At 33.5% G+C, this 12,301-nt stretch overlaps 1 protein-coding gene across 1 annotated transcript in view; it reads left to right on the forward strand.

The window, feature by feature from the left end:
• The window catches only part of LOC117217749 (potassium voltage-gated channel protein Shaw), a 111,399-nt gene that overhangs the window by 61,692 nt on the left and 37,406 nt on the right, over positions 1–12,301 (forward strand). The window lies entirely within an intron of this gene.

The raw sequence follows: 12,301 nt of genomic DNA on the forward strand, positions 1-12,301 counted from the left end.
TATCTCCTCTTCTCAAATTGTTTATTTTTGTTTACAAGCCGAAGAAAAATTAGGGAGAATTTACCGTAGTAATCAATTACTATTTAATATTCAGAAATTGTCTAAATAATGAGGGAGATATTTAGACAGTTTCTCAAAATTAAAAATTTTGATACGTATCGTGTAAGGAGAATGTAATGGTAAGATTATTTAGGGCGTGTCTTCTATGGTATTAATCGTTTTCATAGATTAGTATGTATTTTAAATAATTTAAAAAATACCAAAGACTGATAGATCACTATCTGCATCTACGTATCGCGATTTTCAATTTTACGGATTCCGGTATCCAATTCGCTCGTAGATTCTCTCAAGAGCATAAATCAGGTATCTGAGGTAGTGTATGTATGTACAACTTTTGGACAACTGTGTGTAAAGCAATATCTAACACCTAGAATTATATTTAACAACTCATTTATAAAGTACCGTGTTTAATGCTGGTTTAACATTTTCTGGATAAGTTGTTAACTCTTCCTTCAAAAGATTCGTTATATTTCGAGGCCAGATTTTCATTCACTGTTTGGTACCTTTTTGCTTTAGACAACAATTTAAAAATTGCATTGGCTACATTTCGACGAGTATTATCGACTACACGATATGCGTATCGTGAATGGCATAGTCTCGACGTACTTATTAAGTTCTAATTGTAACGTTATTTATAGAATTCAGGACACATTTTCTGTCATTATCGAGAGTTCTACTAGTGGCTTCTGTTTGAAATTGGCTTTTTATTCTATCAAAGAAAATATGAATAAAATGATTGTATGTCTGCTATGTAAAGTGTTGAGACACATCCAAGCATCCAATATCTGTCAGATCAGATATCAAATACTGATGTAAGCAAGTTACGTCGAGGCAACTATTGTTCGACGTACTTTACAACGTCCATTTACAGTCTTAACACGTTGACCGCCGCGTCACCCGTATTCGGGTGACAGCAAAAGTTCTCATCAGGCCACGTCACTCGTAATTCGGGTGACGCTGATTTGACTACTTACAAAGGATTTCCGAAAATATTTCGACAAATATTCTACAGGAGGTAATGAAACTATTGAATTCTTATAAAAATGGTTTATTAAAAAAATTATTCGCAGTGTATAACATTAAAACATTCTCTGGAAAGTTGAGGTTGATCAGGACAGCTTGGACAAAAAGTTGTTTGTTTTTTCAGATATGCTCGTGCCTCTGATCGGTCCATTTCGTATCTTTTATTTGAACTGTAGCTTCCTCAGTATCATCAACATTTCTTTCTTCTTCCATGACCAATTCTCTCTCGTAAAATCTCGTCAATAGTATCTTCATAACATTCGTTATCACTAAGATTATATTTATCAGTATCCAAATCAGAATCTGACGATGTAATTTTATTTATGCTTCTCCTTCCGGGCAATCCGATCTCTTTTCATTATTGAAAAAAGATAAGGGCAGAGATTTTAAGTTATACCATTCGGTACTCGGCAAAGATTCCAACTGTTCATGCAGGAACAGAAACAGATGAATTAACAGCGCACGCTTCCTATAGCGGCACGGGTGGCCTGTAGGAGATTTTGTTGTAAATACGCGTGGCAGTCAACGTGTTAATAACGAACTTAAAACTGACTTACAATTGTTTTGATGAGTTGTTCGTGGCCGATGATACTAAAGATTCGGTGAAGTTATTGAACTGAAACAGAATAATTGTAATTAAACACCGTAGAAAGAGAGATCCAAAATAGAAGCAGACGAAAACATAGACAAATTTAAAAAATGAGAAGGTGCAATTCTGAATTCCGTATACGAACTACGATCGAACAAAAAGTTTAGTCTTTGGTGAATTAACCCTAGAACTTCTTATAAGAGGCTTCCTGGAACCCACAAATGAAAAAATTAAAAATTATATTTATTTCCCACGAGTCAAAAATGTTGTATTCACATTTTGGTTTCAAGTTCCCGTCGGTATACGTTAAAAACACTGTGCACAAAAGAAGGAAAACGCTATACGTGTCGCGATATCTGGCACGCTTCTTATCTCCAAAGAATGACAAACGATCACAGAACAAAGAACTCAGAATACATATTCGGTAAACATTATACTCAGCCAAATCGTATTTATCATCAACAGTCAAGCACAGACTAATCTCTTGTTAGTACTCCATTTTATATTATTTTATATTATTAATTAATATAAATCATTATATATAAAAACGAACACTCGTGGGCTATTATAAAAAATACTCAAATATCAGAAAATACTCAAATATCAGAGAACTTTTCAAAAATGTTTGGATGTATATGTAGAAAGGAGAGGGATGTATGTGTAGCTTCGAGAACACCCCTCCCCCCACTCCCATCCCCGTTAAGTTTTCGCGTAATAGCAAGAGACTCGAAGTTTCTACATTAATTTTAGGGTCAATTTTAAGAGTTACGATAATATGAAAGAACAACAGTCTAAATCAAACAAACTTCAATTTTTAGTCCCAAGATTAAAGAAGTGAAAAATTTGACACAGTGCCTATATTAAAACAGTACGACATAGAAAAACAGGACAACAAGAAAACACTAAAGAGCACAGCAGATATTCTGAAATAGAAATTTTATTATTGCATTAATGGCTGAGGAAGGAACTACTTCGTAGCAGATAATAATGTTTTCAGTGGTCGTTCTCAAATAATAAAACTGTAAATAATTTAGTAAACAGTAGACTCTGCAAAGGAATCAAACAGTTAAAGGTAGCTAAAAGTAGCTAAACGTAGCTAAACGTAGCTAAAGGTAACTAAAGGTACCTGAAGATAGGAAAAGTTAGCTAAAGGTAACTGAAGGTACCTAAAAATAGGTAAAAATAGCTAAAATTAGCTCGATACAACTGAAGATAGCTCATGAAAACTCAATGCACTGGGTTGTCCGGAAAGTTCGTGCCGATTTTATATAGCCAAGCTTCACAGTATGATCGTGGATGGTTGATTTTGATTTATTTAGCATTCCTGCTAATTGACGTAACGTTGAGCGTGGGTTATTCTTGATTTCTATTCTAATCATATCTTCGTCTGTGGTGGACGGTCTACCTGGGCGTTCTTGATCTTCAAGGTCGAAATTTCCAGCTTTAAACCGAGCAAACCACTTCCGCACAGTTCTTTCGGTTACAACATCCTCGCCATAAACAGCGCATATCTTATTTGCCGCTTGTGTGGCATTTTTGCCCTTTCGGAAAAAGAAAAGCATTAAATGCCTATAATGTACTTTATTTGCCACCATATTCTTAGGCGTACAAAACTGATAAAAATTAACAAATCGTAACCAAACTTTTTCCCAAATATGGCTGAAGTTATCTCTTTTAGAATATGTGTAAACATGTCATTTGTTTTCAATAATTGTGATATATTCAGTCAGGTCTCTCACGCTACCTACCGAAAATAAAGGTAATCCAAGAATAGCTAAAAGTAACTAAATGTAGCTTAAGTCAGTTGAAGGTTATTTAGATTAGTTCAGGGTAATTCAGAGTAGCTCAGGTTAGCTGAAAGTAGCTGAAGTTAGCTCAAGTTAGTTCAAGGTAATTCAAGGTAGTTTAAGCTGATTAGAGGTAGCTCAGGAATCTCGTACGCCACTTTAAATTTTTTGATTCACACCAATGTACTTCTGGAGGAACTTTTATTTATCCCATGGTAGTTAAATGTGAACCTTCCGGTCCTAAAGTTCACCTACACCTGCTGGTGGTCCTGACCCTAATGATTTTCTCGGTACACGTGTCACATTTGTATGCATAGCGGAGCGCAACAAGCCTCTTGCCTAAATGTTAGGAGGTCTCGTCTCCGAAATAATTTCGGCCACTCTCCATGGTCGTAAAAATTAGTAAGTTTCTGCATCTAATTTTCTTAATAAAACTGACTATTACAGCATAAGATGAGTACAGTCAGCCATTTAATTGCACCTTTATGATAATTAATTCGACGAAATACTTTTTTATTATTTTTTATTATATTATTATTTATTTTTTTTATTATACACACACGTTGTATCCGACGTAAATGTTGCTACATCTGCAAGACGCGGTATGTTGATTAGTGCCTTTCAGTATGATGTAACAGAATTTCATCTAAAATAGTAGGAAAAATTAAAATTTTTCGAGAAGTTTTTATTCCGGCATAAACATGAATTTAATAGTTTTTATACGTATAAATATTTCTACAATCCACAACAAACCACAATTTATATGGAGGAGATTCTTTTTACGACAGGATTAAACGGGATGATATAATGTGACACATTCTATAGCTTATTCTCGACTTTTTCTGAATGAATACATGAAAACAGGAATTTTTCTTCTTCTAAAGCCATTGATCCTCACTCAATCATTTTCTGACCATTTTATATAACGTGTAAATACTTACAATTATAATTTGCTCGAAAAGATTTACATTTCGTATCACATTTTGTAGCATCATGACAGGCAAAACTATTTAGCATAAAAGAGATACAAGTGGTCTGCATGGCGAACGTTCCTTCACAGATCCTACGAACTGAAAAGTCTCAAGCACACGCGAGAACAATGTAATTTAATAAACAACGCCGACAACGTTATAAAATCTAACCTTCTTGGAAACTGACTTTCAGTGGTACAGTCTACAGTCTATAGTAAAACTCCATTTATGTGAATTCGACGGGATACAAGCAGTTCACATATAACTAGGTAGTTCATTCAGTAGAAGTAGAGAAGGAGCGGTAGGTTCCGGCTCATGAGGCTTAGCACCTCGACGCTGCTATTCATGGAATTCTAGATCCAAAGTGGCGGCAAGGGGGTACGTAGGGAGATTCCGAAAAGGAGTAAGGGTAAAAAGTGGCAGTGGCCTAATATTACAGACCTCGCCCCTCAATTTACTCGTAGCGGAGGGGGTAATTTAAATAAATTTTATTAGAATTTTGGATCAAAAGTGAGGGCGTGGACGTATGCGGGGCGGTGCAGTGGTGAAAGGAGGGGGAGGGTGGACTACGATGGTAGAGGAAGGCGTTAACGATAAATGATTCTCGCAGACGCCGCCGCCATTTTGTTTTTGGAACACTATAACACTGCGGTTAGCAGGGGGAAAGGAGCTGGGTGATCTCTTATTCAACGCTGGAGATCGGTGGGGGTAGGGGGCACATCCACCTTCTATATATAACATATATTATTTGTTGACTTTGATAAGTCGTCTATCCTACTACAATAAAAAAAGTTGTTTCTTTAACGTCAAAAAAGAAGGGATTTTTTCCTGCTTTAAACCAGTGTGCGATGCACCGAGGTGCTAAGCTCATGCGCCGGAACACACCACTTCTTCTCTACTAGTAAACAAGAAGAAAATATAAACCTAACTAGCGGAAGACTATCAAGTATACTTCAAAGGGGTGCCGCAATCGTAAAAAGTACACATGCAATAATGAAATTTTCAAATTCAGTAATTTTTCCCTTACCTTTTCAAATGTAGTAATACATTCATATATCCACACCTTGTTTATGCGAACAAATTAGCGTCCTACCTTAATCCCGTGCGGTATCATTTCCTTTACAATTATGGTAATTTTTTTTTAGAAGAGAAAGAAACTTTATATTTATTGTGGATTTATGACTACTTGAATGCCTAAATATTGGTGACAAGAGAGTAGAATTTGATTCCAACTGAAAGGAACGGAACAACGTTCCTACTTAACAGCTCATTACTAGAAATCTCCACCACGAGCTGACTCGTTAAAGTCCAGCAATGGGTTAAATGTACAAACTCATAAACGAATCTTTATTATCCAAACTGCTCTCAAGCGTATTCCCAGTTGTACGAACACGCGTGTTCCTGTACATAAATACATAATTAAATTGCAAGAAAATTAATTCTTAGCAACATAAAACAATTATTTTTATGAACAACAAACAAAATAATTAACTCTTAATAATAATATTAAAAATTATGAATATCATTTTATGTTAAGAAGAGCAATAGATCCATCGATGAAAGTAACTGCATGACAATAACGAACGTAATTTCTTTTTTACGGATTTACATTTCCCGCGACAATAACTGTATCTGTTTTCTCGTGTTACCGGTCATGAAGATTTGAATCTCAGTTATCCGATTTGTAGCCTCGATTATCCGAATGAATAAAAACACGGTGAGAAGGATAACTAGCGAACCTCTATTATCGGAACACTGTGTTTATCCGAACTGCCTTGACCCCGGACGTGTTCGGATAAACAAGGTTCTAGCTTCTACTGTACTAGTGGATTTTTTGTTCGTTTCTTTTAGTTTATCGTCACATCAATTGCCATGAATAGCAATGTTCAAAAGTATGGATTGAATTTTTACATCCACTTTCATATACTATATCTATTTTTTATTGTATTATTTGTACTACTGTTTCGTGAAGGGGTCACAATTAAGCTATGTTTCATAATAGGTACTATTATGGTACCATTATATAGGTAATTATTATTACATAATAGGTGCTGCCTTACTTAGAGTTCAGACAAGCAGATCTACTGTAATGTATTGGGTTGGCAACTAAGTAATTGCCGATTTCAGTTATAGATGTCTCTCACTCCCATTTTTATGATATTCGTAAATGTTATATTATAAAATTATTATTATTATTATTATGTTATTTTTTATTATCCGTGAGTGTTAGCAACTGGACAAATTGAATGCAGCGGTCAAGGAAAAGCGACCAGAATTGGTCAATCGTGAAGGTGTCATTTTCCACCAGGACAATGCTAGGCCGCACACGTCTTTGTCCACTCGGCAAAAATTGATGGATATTGGTTGGGAATTGATGTTACACCCACCATATAGCCCTGATATCGCGCCATCGGATTACCACTTATTTCGATCCCTGGACAACTCCCTTCGTGGTAAAACTTTTAATGATGATGACGCTGTAAAATCTCACTTAACTCAGTTTTTGGCCGAAAAGGACCAGACTTTCTACGAGCGTGGAATTTTCAAGTTGTCAGAGGGATGACAACAGGTCATCGAACAAAATGGAAAATACATTACAGATTAAACTTCATTCCAAGTAAAAAAAGTTTTTTATTTCATTGAACAAATCGGCAATTACTTAGATGCCCACCCAATAGTTTACTATTGCACAGTTCTAGTTAGTCAGAGGACGCTACCAAACCACTAATATTTAGTGACGTCGGTATTTTCGATCATGTTACATGAAACCCCATATGCTGATCGTTCTAACCCTGTACCTTGTCTGCGGTTCACCTGAGGTTGAAGTGCGACTCATGTATACGTCAAATCTTAAGTACCCGACCATTACCAGTACAAGGCCGCAGTATCCAACACGTTCTTACTCCATGTTGACGTTGACAGTAATACGATAATGTAGGTTCAGATATTGGCTATATAAAGGCAATGAGGTGGTTGTGGTGTTGATAGATAGTAGATCTAGGGTGGTAGAGCCGGTTATTGTAGGATGACCAATTGCTGTGTCTTCGGTTTGTTTCCAGGCATAATTAAATTTATATTTATCGAATCAGACGTATTACATTTTTTTATTGGAAAAGAAACAAAATAAAGCAATAAAAAATGTATTACATCTTATTCTATAAATATAAAGTTCCCGAAATATAAAATTCCCGAAAACAAACAAAAGCAATTGGTCAACGCACAGTAACCGGCACCACTAACCTAGATCAGAAAGTGCAATGAAATACACAGTTTAGCATCGAGAGAAAGGTGCATGAAGATGGCATCGACGTTTTCAACTGTTTCGATGTTCACTTGAAATTACTCACGCATTAAAAAAACTAGTAGCGTCATTTGATCCTGCACTCAAAATACTAAAGAACATGTGTCAGTTTGATTTTTTTTAAAATCTTATTTAAAAAAAGATATTAATCATAAGATTTTTTACAATCTTAACTTAAATGGGATATCCTGTATATTGACGTTTAGAAAATAATTTTTGCTAAATGAAACGATTTTGGTATTCAACACTAAACCTACCAAGCATTAAAGTGAGTGACGTATGTTGCTTTATGACGAGACTAAATGTATTTAGTCTTTTCACCAGTTTTATCATAATCTATGCTTGAAGTAAAATATCGTTTCAATCATTTTCTATGGAAGAGTCTTCTTAATTTCAACAACTTTAGAATAAAAAATGTGAAATATCAGTCATTTTAGTCGGCTCTGGAAGGCATAGCGTTGAAAACATTGTACAAATAAACTCATTCATATCTTTCTCTTTTGTCGAGATAATATAGATAATATAACGAGATAATATAACATAGATAATATAATATAGCGAGATAATATGACTTTAGAAGAAATAAAACTACACATTATTAGCTTCATAAAAAATTATTAGATGATCTTGTAAGAAATGTTGTCTTTGGTAATAACTTTCAATAGATAATGTATTCCGTAAATGATTTATAATATCGATCATTTACATATTATACTGTGGTTTCGAATGGTTCATGAAAGGTCGATATGAATGAATAATCTCATAAATCGTACTAATGAACAAGCCATATAAAGTGTAGCATATTTACTATATAATTGATTAAATGGCGACATTATTTCTTTCTGATTGTTCGATTTCAATTTCGGAAGATATATTGTCGATGATGTTATTGAAACAATAGATCGTAGATGCTAGATTTATAGATAGACGTTGGTTATAATGAATAATAACGAATTAATTCATAGAGTACGGATCAGATGATAAGAAGACTTTTGATAGCCTTCCTCGTATTGGTTAACATTGTAATTCACCTTTTTCACACTGTTTAAAAGTTGTAAGTTCTTTAATTCAGCACGTAATCTTATAAGCTTGTTTAATCATTTTATACATAATAATAAATAATTACATATGGTCGTTTAACTCTTTCACCTTAATTTTTCTTGAAAACTACATGTTGTATAAAAAGCTATTTTGAATAAAAGTTGTTTGGTAAAAAAAGGATCACATACGGCAACGACTAACCTTTTGCTACTTTCCTTTCTTATTAAAATATGAAAATCGCTCAACAAAATATTAAACACACACGTATCACCCGCGTTGCTTAATCGCCTACATGCTTGCATTGATTATAATGGACAATATTTTGAAAATTTTTTGGATTAAAAATCAACTAAAGAATATCTCGATAAACATTCATTCCTAAACCTCTGCACGTTAATAATATTTTATTTTGTATTTAATGGACTTTCGAATGGGATGATTGAATGTTGCACGTTATAGTAAAACAAAACTCGAAGTGGCCGTCATATTTTGATAAAAAAAGAAAATGGTAAAAAGTTAATTATTACCGTGTATGCTCCCTTTTATATTAAACTACTTTCGAAACATTTTTTATACAACATGTTGTTTACAAGAAAAATTAAGGTCGAAGAGTTAAATGACACCCTTCATAATGTATCAATTTTTAGTTAAAAAGAGATTATCAAAAACGACTCTGAAAGGAACGTGCTATGTATTTATTAGTCACCTGAATAAATTTTATTGGCATTTTAATAATTTCGATAAGTATTGAAACAGATCCCGTAAGTATAGAACTTAATCTGCAAAACCATTTTCTGCAGAAAATAGGAAGTTACTTACTGGTATACCGAGAGAGAGAGAGTAATAATATAAAGCAATGACGATTATTTCATATAGAGTATTCCACTTTATATTATATTAGTAATAGTAATTTCTCGCTTGCGGTACCCCACATTTAAATCACATGGCCAGCCGAGAAATGACCCCGGCACCTGGCGAACCAATTCATTTGAGTTAACAACTTGGGGTCAAAATGAATTAGATAGTCCACTAAGTTGCTGCACGCGCAAAATGTGGTTCGCCTGACATTATAGCATTGTATTCCAGCAGAGTGACCTATACAATTTCTGATGTTTACCGTAGTGTAATCATAGGAAAATGGTTTCCGTTGTAAATCACTCATTAGACTGATAAGTGTTACATTTATGTGTGAATGAATTGATCTGGAAGGGAAGATCGTCTATGTTTTAAAATGCATGCGAAAATAAATCTTTCTATGGTGTGAATTGTGAAAATTGCAAAAAATATAAGATCCTTTCAATGGCTCAGTGATTGAACTGAAATATACACAATTATTGTGCAATTTAATTCCAGTCATTGGACACGATATTACACGCATTTGTTGTTCAATTATTTCATTGAACTAAGACGTAACGTGAAGAAATGACAAAGTGCAATGATAAGAAGTTTACAATAAAAAGGTGTAATTATTATCTAAAAGGAAGAAATATTGTATATTCACATCAACAGGAAAGATTAACACAATTTTAAGCCAAAATAAATATAGAATATTGTTAAAAATTAATGATGAGGTTAATAATGAAATGCAAATAGAATTAAGAATTTCAATACAATTAAGAAGTAACTATTTAATACAGAAAACACATTGGCATTTTTTTTAAATTAAATAATGGCTTCAAGAAATTGAATATTTATATATGTTATATATATTTATAAGATAAATATTTAACAAGCTTCTAATCCGATATATATATAACTGAATGAAATGCAATAAATACTTAACGTTATAGATTTTTCACTTATAAATTTCATGAAATGGTCTTAAGCTAGTGTTCAAAGACGGGAGCATTGATATATTAATAGACATATTAATTTTAAAGTTGTGTCGAATACTTTCGTCTAAAAAGACAATATGTTTCAACCTTTAACGAGATAATAAATGTCCTACTTGTTACAAAAATGTCAAATACAAATTAATTATATGCTTAAGAATTAAGCAGATCTTCTTAGCAGAATTATTAAAAGCATTTATTACACAGACAATTTCTGTACTATCCTGTACCGAAACATTTTTTTCTCTATGGTATGTCCTATGATCAAAAACATCATTTGTTCTCCTCTAAATAAAAGCGTTTGGTAAATATTGTCAGTTTTATATTAATAATCTAATAATTAATGCGAAGTTTAATAATGAATGGAAATGTAAATTGTGTGTGTTCTCCAATCATTGGGCATACATGCCCCTCCATTAGGACACTTATAGAAATTTAAATAATCTTGACATAACCGGTAAGAAATTGTCATAATCTTTTCAATTCATTTCAAAATTAATTCCATTAAAATGTAATAAGTTCGTATATATATTTTTTACATTATAATAAAAATAACATCAATTTTATAAAAGAAAATTAAATTTTCTCTTCGACGATATATCCACCACGTTTTTTAATTACTTCTTGGACTATGTTCGGCATCCATTTGATTAATTTGTCTATTATTTCTGATTTTATTTGGTTGCGTGCATGTGTCGTATGTTCCACATATTTCGAAAACATATCGTACGAAATGAACTCAGCATACGTTTTCACTGAACAAAACGCAATAAATGAGTAAATTGTATAAGTGACAAACACTTCTAACTTAATATGTACTTTCGACAAAGCGATGCCATAAAAATGTTATACTAAACATAAACTCAATGAGAAATTTCAATTTATACTAAATCAGATGTTTTAAAAAGAAGGGGGGGGGGTACGCCATGTTGGAACAGAAGCATTCGCGTGAAAATATTTCTCACAATGCATCCACTATACGTAGATTTGTATGAACTTGATTTCACAGAATTATATGGAAATGCCAAATACTATAACGTGATTATGTACCCGTGATTTAATAGATATTGATCTTGAAGATTAGCCAGAAAATGGACCTCGACCTTGAACATCGAAATGCTTGAATCGTATTCTACTCATCACGAAGGTTAAATTTGTACAAGGAACTTTGAATCTCGTTGGAATCTTCTTGGAATCTCGTTAGAAAATAGTGCAAGCGTTTGAATAATTTTTATAGCTATTTTATGTGCAAGTTCCTCGAGTAAACTCGAGTGAAATCCGTTACTGTTGAAGCCACGTGTTTGCTGCTGCGTGTCTATGATGTGTTCGAAGTGCTGTTATACCGTTTTTAAGGATGTCATAACTTCCGCGATTGGTCTCCCCGGATTTATGGCACAGCTGGGAATTGTTAACTGACGCTATCTGGAAATTGTCCCGGCCATATCGTTCTCAGCAGCAATTGACCGGCGCATTGGTCGGAAATTATGATTTGGTCGTTCATTTGCTAACATCAATCTTCTTATATCGATATTTATCGAATTTATATTTGTTTCTAAGAGACCATCATATTCAATAATAATAAATACAAGCAACTATCATCAAAATTGCAATTAAAACAAAATTCACAAATGAAACAACATTTGTAAACACCATTTTTCAATGAAAACGTTGCTTTTTTCTTCGCAATCCCGTATCGA

This window comes from Megalopta genalis, chromosome 4 (genome assembly GCF_051020955.1).
Source record: "Megalopta genalis isolate 19385.01 chromosome 4, iyMegGena1_principal, whole genome shotgun sequence".
In the NCBI taxonomy this organism is placed as follows: Eukaryota; Metazoa; Arthropoda; class Insecta; order Hymenoptera; family Halictidae; genus Megalopta; species Megalopta genalis.